Here is a 14,036-nt window from a genome sequence, read left to right as displayed (position 1 = left end):
GGGTCTGCCCTTGCAACCAACGCGAAGTCCAAAACTTTGTGGTTGCAGAAATAAATAAACCCTGTTCGCTCACACATGGGTGCCGACCCAAGGATTGATTTGCTCCATCTCAGGCTGCAGGTGGGTCCTACCGCAATCCACCTGCTCCAAGTACACTTTGGTATTGAAAAGATGGGCATCCCGTTGGTGCATGGTAATTTTTGTCTATACTAGGCTTGTAGTTCAAAAAACTGTTGTCGCCAAAAATTGCACGGATCGCTTTTCTCCACTACAATCTCCTTTTTCCGAAAAACTTCTGACAGGAATGGGTAACAACGATCAGGCCATAATAGGGTCCTTAGCGAGAGGGAAAAGCTTCACTTCCCTGACCAAAATACAGAGGTTGATGAACTCAATGACTAGAGCGGTTGAATTGATGCCACGGACGAGGAAGATCCATTTGTTTTCCAAGAGCACCACCCTGACGCTAATGTTCTTTGTGTGAATAAGCTTGTTAATTCCCTGCGCAATCCACTCTGGGTCTGCCCTTGCAACTAACGTGAAGTCCAAAACTTTGCGGTTGCAGAAATAAATAAACCCTGTTCGCTCACACATGGGTACCGACCCAAGGATTGATTTGCTCCATCTCAGGCTGTAGGTGGGTCCTACCGCAATCCACCTGCTCCTAGCACACTTTGGTATTGAAAAGATGGGCATCCCGTTGGTGCATGGGAATTTTTGTCTATACTAGGCCTGTATTTCAAAAAACTGCTGTCGCCAAAAATTGCACGAATCGCTTTTCTGCACTACTATCTCCTTTTTTCGAAAAAATTCTGACAGGAATGGGTAAAAACGATCAGGCCATAATAGGGTCCTTAGAGAGAGGGGAAAGCTTCACTTCCCTGACCAGAATCCAGAGGTTGATGAACTAGAGTGACTAGAGCGGTCGAATTGATGCCACGGAGGAGGAAGATCCATGTGTTTTCCAAGAGCACCACCCTGACGGTAATGTTCTTTGTGTGAATAAGCTTCTTAATTCCCTGCGCAATCCACTCTGGGTCTGCCCCTGCAACCAACGCGAAGTCCAAGACTTTGCAGTTGCAGAAATAAAAAACCCTGTTCGCTCACACATGGGTGCCGACCCAAGGATTGATTTGCTCCATCTCAGCCTGCAGGTGGGTCCTACCGCAATCCACCTGCTCCCAGTACACTTTGGTATTGAAAAGATGGGCATCCCGCTGGTGCATGGGAATTTTTGTCTATACTAGGCTTGTAGTTGAAAAAACTGTTGTCGCCAAAAATTGCACGGATCGCTTTTCTGCACTACAATCTCCTTTTTTCGAAAAAATTCTGACAGGAATGGGTAACAACGATCAGGCCATAGTAGGGTCCTTAGCGAGAGGGGAAAGCTTCACTTCCCTGACCAGAATCCAGAGGTTGATGAACTCAGTGACTAGAGCGGTCGAATTGATGCCACGGACGAGGAAGATCCATTTGTTTTCCAAGAGCACCACCCTGACGGTAATGTTCTTTGTGTGAATAAGCTTGTTAATTCCCTGCGCAATCCACTCTGGGTCTGCCCCTGCAACCAACGCGAAGTCAAAAACTTTGCAGTTGCAGAAATAAATAAACCCTGTTCGCTCACACATGGGTGCCGACCCAAGGATTGATTTGCTCCATCTCATCCTGCAGGTGGGTCCTGCCGCAATCCATCTGCTCCCAGTAGACTTTGGTATTGAAAAGATGGGCATCCCGTGGGTGCATGGTATTTTTTGTCTATACTAGGCTTGTAGTTCAAAAAACTGCTGTCGCCAAAAATTGCACGGATCGCTTTTCTGCACTACAATCTCCTTTTTCCGAAAAAATTCTGACAGGAATGGGTAACAACGATCAGGCCATAATAGGGTCCTTAGCGAGAGGGGAAAGCTTCACTTCCCTGACCAGAATCCAGAGGTTGATGAACTCAGTGACTAGAGCGGTCGAATTGATGCCATGGACGAGGAAGATCCATTTGTTTTCCAAGAGCACCACCCTGACGGTAATGTTCTTTGTGTGAATAAGCTTGTTAATTCACTGCGCAATCCACTCTGGGTCTGCCCTTGCAACCAACACGAAGTCCAAAACTTTGCGGTTGCAGAAATAAATAAACCATGTTCGCTCACACATGGGTACCGACCCAAGGATTGATTTGCTCCATCTCAGGCTGCAGGTGGGTCCTATCGCAATCCACCTGCTCCCAATACACTTTGGTATTGAAAAGATGGGCATCCCGTTGGTGCATGGGAATTTTTGTCTATACTAGGCTTGTAGTTCAAAAAACTGTTGTCGCCAAAAATTGCATGGATCGCTTTTCTGCACTATAATCTCCTTTTTCCGAAAAAATTCTGACAGGAATGGATAACAACGATCAGGCCATAATAGGGTCCTTAGCGAGAGGGGAAAGCTTCACTTCCCTGACTAGAATCCAGATGTTGATGAACTCAGTGACTAGAGCGGTCGAATTGATGCCACGGACGAGGAAGATCCATTTGTTTTCCAAGAGCGCCACCCTGATGGTAATGTTCTTTGTGCGAATAAGCTTGTTAATTCCCTGCGCAATCCACTCTGGGTCTGCCCCTGCAACCAACGTGAAGTCCAAAGCTTTTCGGTTGCAGAAATAAATAAACCCTGTTCGCTCACACATGGGTGCCGACCCAAGGATTGATTTGCTCCATCTCAGGCTGCAGGTGGGTCCTACCGCAATCCACCTGCTCCTAGTACACTTTGGTATTGAAAAGATGGGCATCCCGTTGGTGCATGGGAATTTTTGTCTATACTAGGCTTGTAGTTCAAAAAACTCCTGTCGCAAAAAATTGCACGGATCGCTTTTCTGCACTACAATCTCCTTTTTCTGAAAAAATTCTGACAGGAATGGGTAATAACGATCAATCCATAATAGGGTCCTTAGCGAGAGGGGAAAGCTTCACTTCCCTGACCAGAATCCAGAGGTTGATGAACTCAGTGACTAGAGCGGTCGAATTGATGTCACAGACGAGGAAGATCCATTTGTTTTCCAAGAGCACCACCCTGAAGGTAATGTTCTTTGTGTGAATAAGCTTGTTAATTCCCTGCGCAATCCAGTCTGGGTCTGCGCCTGCAACCAACGCGAAGTCCAAAACTTTTCGGTTGCAGAAATAAATAAACCCTGTTCGCTCACACACGGGTACCGACCCAAGGATTGATTTGCTCCATCTCAGGCTACAGGTGGGTCCCACCGCAATCCACCTGCTCCCAGTACAGTTTGGTACTTGAAAAGATGGGCATCCCATTGGTGCATTGGAGCTTGACGTTGTCGAAGCCTGTCATGGCATGGCAGATGGCACAGTTGGTACCTGATTTCCGATGCAGGTAGCAGCGAGCGAGCTGGGGCCGGGGGTAGGGGAATGATGATGGCAGACGAAGAAAGCAGAGGCATGCATATATTCGATCCCAGGCCAGGGGCTCGGCTCTCAGGCTTCGGCATGTAGGTAGCTAGCTAGGACAGATTAGCAAGCTAGCTAGTAGCCTAGCACTAGAAGTAGTGGGTGGGCATGTGTGCATGCGCATTGGACGACGGAAGATCCATCGCGGCCGGGGAGATAGAAAGAATCATGGCCATGGGGGTGACCGGGTGAGGCAGGACACGACAAATGGGATGACGCCCACTGCATTTGAGAGAGACCGACCATGCGTCCTTCTGGCCGCGGCATGCCAGAGCTGGCAGAAGAAGATGGCGCCCTTGGCGTGCACGCACGGTGTCCACCGTGGGCTTCGACGCCCCGACCTGCTCCGGCGCCCAAATCCCCGGCATGTCACGACGACGGCTCCTCGTCCTGCCGCGCCGGCCCGACGAGAGTGGCCTCAGTCCGCCGAGGGTGGCGTGGTGTGAGGCCAACTCCACCGCGCGACCCTATCCTGTCCGCCCCCGTCCGTTTGGGGTAAAAGGGACAAAAGAGACGGCCCAGCGCGCGGGCGCAAACGGACTTTGTGTCTGCTTTGTGTCCGCTTTCGACCCATCCCCAGCCCAAACTTGCGCTGGTTTTGGGGTGAAACGGACAACGCGCGGACGGGCGGGACGCGCGCGCTTGTCCTCCCCTGGCCCGCCTGTCGGTGGGAGAAACCAACCCCCCCCCCCACGCCCATTTGGCGCCATTTGCCCCAAACCCTCCCGCCTCCCTCCCGCCGCCCCCTCTCTCCTCCGTCCATGGCCGATGCCCCGCCGAGTTCCGGCGGCCTGGCCGTCGACCCGCCCGCAAAGGTGAAGAAGAAGGCGCCAAGGAAGCCGCGGTCGGAGTGCACGCCGGAGGAGATCGCCAAGTTGGACGTGGAATCGGCGAAGAGGAGGGAATGGAGAGCGGTCGTCAAGCTCAATGCCGCCGCGGCCAAGAGAGCCGCCATGCGCGAGGAGCTGGAGGTCGCGCGACGCAAGGCCACTGCCGACGAGAAGGAGGACCTCGTCAACAAAGCTCACGCCATCCTCATGCTTGGCATGGGCCGTCCTGCCGGGTTCCCTGCAGCGGCCGTCGCCCGGGCGAGCACCAGCTCGTCGGTTGCGCGGCCTACGCACTGCCAGTCGTCGACGTCGCGCACCACGCCCATGTAGCCCGGCTTCCCTCCGCCAAGGCACGACGGACAGACCCGTTTCTCGGGGTCGCGGGAGGTGGGCTTGTTCGCGCCGTCCACACCGCGCCCCGCGGCCGTCATCGACCTCAACGTCACGCCCAGGTCCAGCAGCGGCGGGCGGCCGTCCGTCGAGATGCTAAGAAAGCAGGCACGGGCACCGTTCACGGGCACCATGCCGGCCCCCCATGTCTTGTTTAACGGAATGCCAACCCCAACGCCAGCGGTCGACGACCCCTTCTACAACCGGTACATGGAGGACATGATCTTTGGCGGTGTCCATGGCCGTACCTACGACCTCGATGAGACCCAAAGTCAGGATGGCCGTGCCCAGTACGTCCCCGATGAAGAGGCCGACGACCGTGCTGACTACGACCACGGTGACTCGTGGCATGAAGACGATGACATCTATGTCGAAGGTGATGAAGAAGAAGAAGAAAGCAATGACATTGATATTAGTGGTGCGCCATTGTTCATCGACGAGCTCACCCAAAGAGCCGAGGCACAAAAGAAGAGGAAGAGCATTCGCACGGGTTCATATACACAAGAAGAGGACAAGTTGATTTGCCAAGCTTGGATGGAGATTAGCCAAGATCCGAGGACCGGCGCGCAACAAAAGGGCATTGTTTTTTGGACGAGAGTCCACAAAACATTCCATGAAAGGAAGATGTTTGAGCCCTACCAAATTACAAGCAACCGTGGCATCGGCTCGATTCAAAAAAGATGGTTGTTCATCCAGCAAGAGTGCAACAAGTATTGCACCGCATTTGAGAGCGTTGAAGCACGACCCGTGAGTGGTCTCGGCATTGGGGACATGGTATGGTCTCCTCTTTCTAGCTCTTTCCTTGCTACAGCCATTAAGCTTCGGCCGTGTATATGTTTGCATGTTCATTTGTTGTTGATCATGTGGTGTAGGCATTCCAATCTTTGGAGGCATTCAAGGCCCGGCACAATGACAAGCCATTTACTCTTACGCATTGTTGGACGCTCATCAACAATTGCCCCAAGTTCAAGGACCAATACCGTGAACTTCAAAGAAAGAGAGGCAAGAAGACGGCCAAGTTTGCCGGAGGTGGGGATGGCGAGGCGTTGAAGAGGCCGAGGGGCAAGACCAACTCCAAGGTGGACGACATACGTGACGCCTCATCCATGGCCTTGCATGAGACTTTGCATGGCATGATGTCGCAAAAGGATGTGAGGGACGAGAAGAAGCGGCAAAGCAAGGACGAGCAAATGAAGCAACACCTAGACCTTCAAAGACAGAAGCTTGAGATGGAGGAGGCGGCCAAGAGGAGGAAGCTTGACATGGAGGAGGCGGCCCGGCAAAGGCAGCTCAACATGGAGGAGGCGGCCCGGCAAAGGCAGCTGGACATCGAGGCCGACAACGTCAAGGCCAGGCAGAGGCAGCTCGACATCGAGGCCACCAATGCCGCCACCAAAGCGAAGGACGTGGCCCTTGCGATCATGAGCGTGGACTTGTCGAAGATGAGCGACAAGACGAAGGCCTGGTTCGAGGCCAGGCAGAAGGAGATGCTCGACGCCGAAGGCCTGAACTAGGTCATCCGATCGGCGTGGCCGTTCTTTTTTAGGCTGGCATGGGTGCCGCCCGCCCGTCGGGGCCGCTGTCAGTGGTGCCGGCGAGAAAACATTCATTTTGGAGGCCGGCTGTGTTGCCGGCCGCTGGCTGTGTTGCCGGCGAGGAGAGCTATTCATTTTGGAGGCTGGCTGTGTTGCCGGCCGCTGGCTGATGCCGGCGATGGACGTGTAGGCCGCTGGCTCTGTTGCCGGCGTGATGAACTGGGGCCGCGGCATTTGAAATGCTGCTTTTAGTTTTTTAAGTGGACGCGGACAGGATGGGGCAAATGGATGCGGCCGCGCGCTGGGCGCACGGCCACCGCATCCCAGGACACGCCCGGACACGGCCCCAAACCCCTACCCAAACGGACAGAATCCGGACAAAACGGACGTCCGTTTGGGGTCGCGCGGTGGAGTTGGCCTGAGGAGGAAGAAGCAGGGCGCGACAACGGACTGGCGGCAGCGGGAGCACGCTGTGGCACTGCGCTCTCTAGGGTTGTCGGTGTCTAGGTGCGCTCCCAATAGGATCCAATCGGATAGGTGGGCTAACCCGATTATTATTATTACTAGCAAACATGCCCGTGCGTTGCAACGGGGAATTTTTTTTATCATAATTTTAGTCCAATAAGCATGAGTCAAGACTACTAGCGGGTCCGAGTCATCAATTTCAACACGCCACCCGATCTCACCATCACCGGCGATGGCCATGGTGATCACAGCACATCCGAACGTGAGCAATCCGGCGATGATGAGCTCGTAACCACACGTGACACCTATCATTGTGCCCCTACAAAGGAATGTTCTAAAACTTGAAAGAAAAACTAATCTAGATGAACTGGACATGACAAGTGACCTCCATGACCATACTCCTCATTTTCGCACAACACAAACATGATTGGTCGGATCGAGTAACTGGGTTATGGCACATTGCCGGAGACCGAAGGCCCGCGGGGCGGAGTGGGAGGTGAGGGTGTAGAGGTCGGACCGGACATGGCAAGATGTTGGGCGGCTAGTCGACGCCACGCGTATTGTGGGCATGTGGTGCTATTTTATAGGATGAGCTACGGATCATAAAACTCTCATGTTACTCCCTTTTCTGATATCTATGTCTACTTCTTTATCTAAAAAATAATCAGATCAGATGTACAGCCCAACGATTGACGTCCCTTGTCTGCTATGCAACCACATGATTAATTTCATGCATACCACAGCTATGGGGCCAAAACAAACCCGGGGATATGTCTGGCTCCCTTCATAATGCATGCTAGTTTTTTGGAATAAGATGCACGCCATTGTTGATGCCCAGGATCGTGGCTGGTGTGGCAGAGAACCAGACACGCACGCCACGCCCGACACATTGGACACACACACGACACCCAGCACGCAGACCACGCCCGAGACACATGCATACACGGACACGATGTTGGACACGCATGCCGCTGGCCAGCACGCGTGTGCACAAATGCATCCCCGCCGGCCCGAGAGAGCCGCTGCATGCCGCACACGCACAACCACTGTCGCCGCCAGATCCTTGCAATAGGGGGAAAGGCTGAAAAGTGAGCGGAAGATGGAGACTACCTGATCCACCGCCGAAGCCCTCAATCTTCGCTAATGAACTCGATGGGCGCTGTCCAGCGGAAGACGGAGATCCTCGACTCGTGGCTCCCGACGGCTCGTCTGCTGAAGGTGATGGCCTGGCCGATCCACCAGCGCTCTTGCTTGGCCTCTGTCTCTATTTCTCTCGACATCAATCTCGATCTGATCTATTTATCTCTCTGTCTTTCTCTCGACTTTAGCAACAGCGAGGCGGGCTCAAAATTATGGATGCAGGCGTCACGGCGCGCATACTGGCCGGAAGAGCGTCCGTGCAGTTGCCGCTCTATCCTTTCTCGCATCCGTTCGGGTCGCTGCGGTCGGGCAGCCGCCGATTCGTTCCATCTCGCAATCACCTGAGCCGTCACGGCCACCGCTCCGGTTTCGCGGTCTATCCTCTCAGCCGTCGCTACAGAGCCGTCTCTCGATCTCGCTGGTTCATGGCGACTTGTAACCTTGAGAATCGCTGGAAATCGAAGGGATTAATTTAGATTTAGGAATCCAATAACTCCCCAACGTTCGGATTTTGAGCATTTCGTCCCGAACATTTTTACATGACAACTTTAGTTCATAGGGATGGCAACTTTAGTTGATAGGGGATGACAACTTTGTCCTTTTTCGTTTTTTTGTCAGAAAATTGCCATGGTTTCTTAATCTCACGTAAACTAAACTTGCCATCTAAACCTGTTCGGGTTGCCATGCTTAACTCCCGAACGTTCGAGAGTTATCATTACCGGAGATTTATAGTGCCACATAGGGATTTGTTACAGAGTTGTATACAAACACGTCGAACATGAATATTATTCGTGTGAAGGAGTTCGTGCGCGAGTAAAGACTGTGGGTTGATTATCTAATAAGTAAAGACTGCGGGTTGATTATCTAATAAGTCAAGTTTTTTTAAAAAAATGCGCGACAGTGAACCCGACGAACTCAACCCATGCTTTATCATTAGAGACTAGCACAAATGCCCATGCGTTGCAATGGGTACAAAATAAATAAACTTATTCTTAGAAATTTTAAATAAAAACCCAAACAACTTTGAAAGTAGCAAAAATATTATTTGAAGTGTTGAAACGTGCATTTTCTATGCCATGTTGAAGGACCAATCTCATAATTCACAAAGACATATTTTCTAATAATTAGTTCATAGTAAAACACATGAAAATCTGTCAATTTTGAACATAAAACAAAAAGGCAGTGTGGGTGCAAAGTTGAATGTCGAGCATCACCATAATATTCTGAAGTTGTTGATGTAACATTATGTATCCAGATTTCGCTGCGGAAGACTATCACTATGGCAGCCATCATATTCCTGTGTTTATATAGGAGGCAAGGATAAGAGGAATAGTATGATGAGAGAGGGGAAAGAAAAGGCTTCCATGAAAACGTAATATAATTCAGATTCACCAAAAAGCAACATAATATCACTACATCAGATCATAGTTTGTGACAACACAATCTTTACTTTCTTGGTGCATCTGATCTGCATTCTATAGATCTCAATTACAATTCATGGATAAGAGTAAATTAACTTTGCCGCAACAAAAGGAGAGCAAATTAACCTAACGGTTTTCTCTGGCCATCAACACAGGTTCCATGATCTACAACTTATGTCTGGAGATGTGCATTAGTTATTTCAGTTTAGAAAAAAAAGGTTGTATATTGTGAAGAATCGAACTACAATATTACTTTGTTATTGTTACCTTAATGATGAAGAGTCTGTATCACGATGGGAACACCCACCAGCACAGAAAGGACATCCATGCACTAAGTGACCACGGGACGACACGAATCATTCCATTTTTCAGTGTATATATATCAGCTATACTTTTAGTGATATTGTATGTGCAAAGCACATTTGTTGGACAGAAAAGATGCTTCGCTGTTGCCGAAGCTGTTTCCGTGCACGTGATGCGTTCTAATCATCAGCAAACAGTAGCCACAAATCCATTGCATATGCATGCGAAATCACCAGCAGCCACAAATCCGCCGTTACGTGCATGCCCTGAAAGTCACAACTCACAACCTAGGTTCAACCACAGATCCCTGTACGCATGCATGAACAGCATGAGAGGAAGCCAGGAAGGGTATGCCTGATCAGGTGTTCTCCGACGTAGCCGCACCTCTCCTGTGTTTGTAGTCGTCCAACGGTGTGCACTCTTCGGCATCTCTTGTGCGACAGCCGCCTGCTCCTTGAGAGATGTGGCCGGGGGAACGGTCCTGGAGCGTCTGGCGCCTTGTGCCTCTTGAGGGAATCGTAGTAGTCGCCAGATCGAGGTTTTGAATGGAGGCTTGGCGCCTGCGACGGCGCTCAAACCGCAATCCCGCTCACCTACCGCTACCTCTTGTTGGTGGGTTTCTTTATTGCTTCGTGGGAAGACTGCGTGCGGTGGAGTTTGCGTCCTGTGTTGGCTCTGCAGATTTTCGTGGGCTGGTGGGATGTAGCTGGCCCGCTCGTTCTGCATCGGTAGTTGCAGCTGGAACACACCGCACACCGCAAGCATTTGAGGAGACAGAGGAGAAAGTGAGACTGCAACAACGTGGTGGTGGGTCAGCGGACGCGTAACCTCACGGCGGTGTCAACGGCGGCCATGGTGTCGTTGGTGTGAGATCGATCGGCTACTGTATGCACATGATGATTCCACCTCCTCCTCTTCTCTTCCCCATCCGCAGGTCAGTTTCTTCTATCCACCTACCGAGCGGTTTTCGTCCTCGTCTACTCCATCTCAGGAATAATGGTTGGCGGCGGCGGTCGGATCGACCCAACTCGGGCCGTCCGCTTCGAGCGCTACCACCACGAAGCGCATCGATTCCGAGCGAGCTCCACGCCACACTTACCATAGGTGTTACGACGATCCTGTAAGAGGCAAATAAGGTAGTTCGTGTGAGGAGGAGGATTTTATGGAAGGAGGGGCGGAGGAGTTGCCATCATATGCGGAGGAGGATTCCTCCGAGCCCAGAGGATGAGGATGTAACGCCTCGAGACCGACGATCCAGAAGACTTCCAGCTACTTCGAGTTTCATCGTGTGATTTGTTTTGTTTGTTACATCATTTGCATTGCATCATGCCATCATGTCATTTAATTTTGAAAACTCAACTAAATAAATTGTATGGATCTTCGATCCATTTAAATCGAGGGAAGGGTGACTTCTCTTTATAACATACCCTCCCTATATTTAGGGAGCTATAATAAAATATATCATTGTTTTGGAATCACCTTAACACACTTGCAAAATATCCCAATGCCTTTGTTATCTCAATTCTTGGTCTCCAACCTTGCCCATAATTTCTTTCATCATTTTTCGGAGCTCCACCAAAAATCCGAACATTTTTGGACCTTTCCAACCCTCACTTCCTATTCAAATCATTTGAATTAAATTCAAATGAATTTGAATTTAAATCTTTCAATCGTGGCCTTTCTATTTTTTCTTGGTACGAGCATATTTTTGTGAGTCCAAGGAAATTATCCCCTTGCGCATTTTCTTTCCCTAACCCTCCTTTTCTTTTCTTCTCTCTTTTTGCTTTTCTGCTAAAGTAAATATAAGAGAGAGAGAAGAGAGAGGTAAGCCCAGCCAGGCCTCTGGCCATTTCCTCTCCACCTGGGCCGACCCAACCGGCCTCTCAGGCCCAGCCCACCTAACCCTCCTAACCTAGCCCGACCCCCTCCTCCGCATCTCTCTCCCTCTCGTTCCCTCTGCCCGCCGCCGCGCACACACCCACCGCATCGCCAGGGAGACCCAGCGCTCGATCCCCTCGCCTCCCTCCTCTCGCTCTCTCCCTGATCCCCAGCGCGCGATCCCCCTCCTCACGCTCGTCTTCTCCCTTCTCCTCGCTCCCTCTTCATCCCGCAGCACCCCACAGCCGAAGCCCCACTTCGCCCGCCTCCTCGTCTATCAGCCGCCGCCGCGGCGCGAGCCCCGCCTGCCGGATCCCCGAGCAGCCACCAGGCCGGAGCCCCGTCGCCACCCGCCGCCGTTGGCGACCACCAGGAGGGCCACCCCGTGCGCGACGCCTCCCCTTGGCTTCCTCGTCCTCGCCTCGTACCCTGCCACGACGGAGCTGCTCCCTCCACCTCGCGCCTGGTCTCCATGGCGTCCCCGTCACCCGAGCGCCCGGGGAGAGGAGCTCCTCGAGCACCCGTGCCCGCAGCCATCATCCTCCTGCGCCTCAAGTCCCGCGTCGCCAAGCCGTCTCCCTGCCCTCGAATCCGTCCAGTTCTGCCGTCCGCCGTGGCCGTGGAGCTCGTCGGCGTCGTCCTCGTGCCGTCCAGCCCCGGCGACCCCTCCTGGACCTGCTGCTGCCGCCAGGTCCCGCCTGCCGGAGTCCCTGCACCGGCGCCGAGGCCCAGCGAGCCCCTGCTTGCTGCTCCGACTCCCTGCCCGAGCTTCGTTTTTCATCATGGACGTGGGGGAGCTGCTGAACCTCGCCATGGTTCTGTCCTTGGATTCGTTAAGACCGCCAAGACCCATCCCAGGATCGTCAAGGTCGACTACACGAAACCGCCAAGTACCACTACGATTGCGGACGCCAAGACCGGACCAACAAGTACCCCGATGACCGTCGAGACCGCCAAGTTCCACTATCGCCGACATGTACGACTACACCACGGTCACACGTGAACGACTACATGGAGACGACAAGTTCCTCTTCGAAACGTGTACCTCTACCGACGACCCTGGACATCTACGAAACGAACGTGTACAACTACCGTCGCCGTGTACAATGACTTCCACTACGCCGTGTACGACTACTTCCCACGACGACCGTTGCGAGAACGTCTACTTCCATCTACACCGCATCAAACTCGAACCGCCCCGAAACGCACGCTTCAAAGGTATAACCGCCGAGAACGACCGCCGTGGAACGAATGCATGTGTGTTGTATGAGATGCCTGCGTTTGCACCGTGTCCGAAATTGTCGCGTGCATGTTTCACCTCGTTGCCATGCCACCATCTTGTGGGAACCCGGTATCCGGGATCACCCCACCTTCTATCGCATGTCACGCTCTCGTCACTTTTCCTTTTGCACCGGTATCTCCTCGAGTTACCGGGGACCGGAATGTTGCCGTGGCATCATTTTCGGATTCGTCGCCGTGGTACCCTTTTTGTTCAGCCATGGTGACCAAATGCTTCATAATAATGCTCTTGTCAAGTTTTAATAAAAATTGCATAAACTTGTTCATGTCATCTGCATCATGATAACAATAATTAAAAATATTTAAATTGTTGTTTGCATTAATTTACTAATGCATATGGGGATTTACCGGATTTGTTGTTTGCTATATCCGGCCCCATTTAAATTGTTTAGATAGACAATCTCTTTATGTTTCACCTCTTGACATGCTTAACAACATTTAATATTGTTGGGTACATAAACAAGATCGAACTAAATAACTTGTCGTGGTGTTTCGTCAATATGCAACTCGTGCATATTGAGCTCCACTTAAATTGTAGTGTTGTTTGCTTCATTTTTCCATGCCATGCCTCATTAAACCGGACATGCATCATACTTGATTGTGCATCATGCCTTGACTATGCTTGTGTGTTTACCATGGTTGTTTGCTTCTTTCCGGTTTGCTCCTCTCGTTAGCTTCGGTTTCGTTCCGGAGTTGTGAGGATTCGTTCGTCTACGGCCGTTTGTCTTCTTCATGGACTCTTTCTTCTTCCTTGCGGGATTTCAGGCAAGATGATCATACCCTCGAAATCACTACTATCTTTGCTATGCTAGTTTGCTCGCTTTTTTGCCATGCCAATGCTACGATGCCTACCATTTGCTTGTCAGCCTCCCAAATTGCCATGTCAAACCTCTAACCCACCATGTCCTAGCAAACCGTTGATTGGCTATGTTACCGCTTTGCTCAGCCCCTCTTATAGCGTTGTTAGTTGCAGGTGAAGATTGAAGTTTGTTCCTTGTTGGAACATGGAGATGTTGTTTCTTGTTGGAAAATGTTACTTGTTGGGATATCACAATATATCTTATCTAACTAATGCATCTATATACCTGGTAAAGGGTGGAAGGCTCGGCCTTATGCCTAGTGTTTTGTTCCACTCTTGCCGCCCTAGTTTCCGTCATATCGGTGTTATGTTCCCGGATTTTGCGTTCCTTACGCGGTTGGGCTATTATGGGAACCCCTTGACAGTTCGCCGTAAGTAAAGCTCTTCCAGCAATGCCCAACATTGGTTTTACCATTCGCCACCTAGCCTCTTTTTCCCTTGGGTTTCGCGGACTCAAGGGTCATCTTTATTCTAAC

General features: G+C 51.4%; 1 protein-coding gene and 1 long non-coding RNA gene across 2 annotated transcripts in view; both read left to right on the top strand.

Moving 5' to 3' along the window:
* Positions 1 to 14,036, top strand: part of LOC119338330 — a 108,112-nt gene that overhangs the window by 25,591 nt on the left and 68,485 nt on the right. The window lies entirely within an intron of this gene.
* On the top strand, positions 7,676 to 8,396 carry LOC119338331. Its single transcript, XR_005163918.1, has 2 exons — positions 7,676 to 7,878; positions 7,989 to 8,396. It is a non-coding gene; the product is annotated as an uncharacterized LOC119338331 (long non-coding RNA).

This window comes from Triticum dicoccoides, chromosome 7B, assembly GCF_002162155.2.
Source record: "Triticum dicoccoides isolate Atlit2015 ecotype Zavitan chromosome 7B, WEW_v2.0, whole genome shotgun sequence".
Classification (NCBI taxonomy): domain Eukaryota; kingdom Viridiplantae; phylum Streptophyta; class Magnoliopsida; order Poales; family Poaceae; genus Triticum; species Triticum dicoccoides.
This window is presented reverse-complemented; position numbering and strand designations above follow the sequence as displayed.